We start from the raw sequence: 745 nt of genomic DNA, 5'->3' as shown, positions 1-745 counted from the left end.
TTATTATTCTTAAATCCACACTCCAGGAGTCCTTGTTCTCCCATATTTCCCGTGACACCTGCATTAGGCTAGATACTAGTCTGAAGCTGTGTGCATTCTGACTGGCACTAGCTACTTGGCACCGTCACTCCCTAAGGGACCCTGGAATGTCAGACTTCTGGCAAGTGGGGTTTTTTGTTTCTTTTTGTTTCTTTTGAACTGTTTTCCGGGTACTAAGTTAGGTAAAAATTTAACCATTTGGAAGAGGATAGAAGTCTCAAACACATGGTAAAACAGGTCAACAGGTTTTAAATCTGCCTGGAGATCGCAGGAAGCATGATCACATACAGCTCAGTCCTGAGGAAATGAGGCCCAGAGCCACACCTCTGGGTTGCTGAGACTTGTAACGTACTATTATAATTCCAGTATTTGTCACTCAAGTTACTTTGGGAAATACTGTAAATACTACAATAAATTTAGACATGGTGGGAGGAGAGGAATCACAATTGCACATTATTCATTTTATATAAGAATAAGATTCCTCTTTTCCTCTCCAAGATAAATCAAAACAGACACACACCACTATATGCTAGATGAAATCTGTAAACACAAAGGAAAGAAAACATTTACAGTAGCATCAGTAAAATCCAGAACAGTAATACTACCTTCAAAAAACTCCAAAACCCAAAAATCTCTCCTAGACTTGCCAGAGCAATTAGAACCTGCTGAGAAAATGTCACTAGTGGGGTCCCACAGGGATCCATCC

Source organism: Antrostomus carolinensis, unplaced genomic scaffold (genome assembly GCF_000700745.2).
Source record: "Antrostomus carolinensis isolate BGI_N321 unplaced genomic scaffold, ASM70074v2 scaffold42729, whole genome shotgun sequence".
Taxonomy (NCBI): domain Eukaryota; kingdom Metazoa; phylum Chordata; class Aves; order Caprimulgiformes; family Caprimulgidae; genus Antrostomus; species Antrostomus carolinensis.
Note: the sequence above shows the minus strand (reverse complement) of the source record.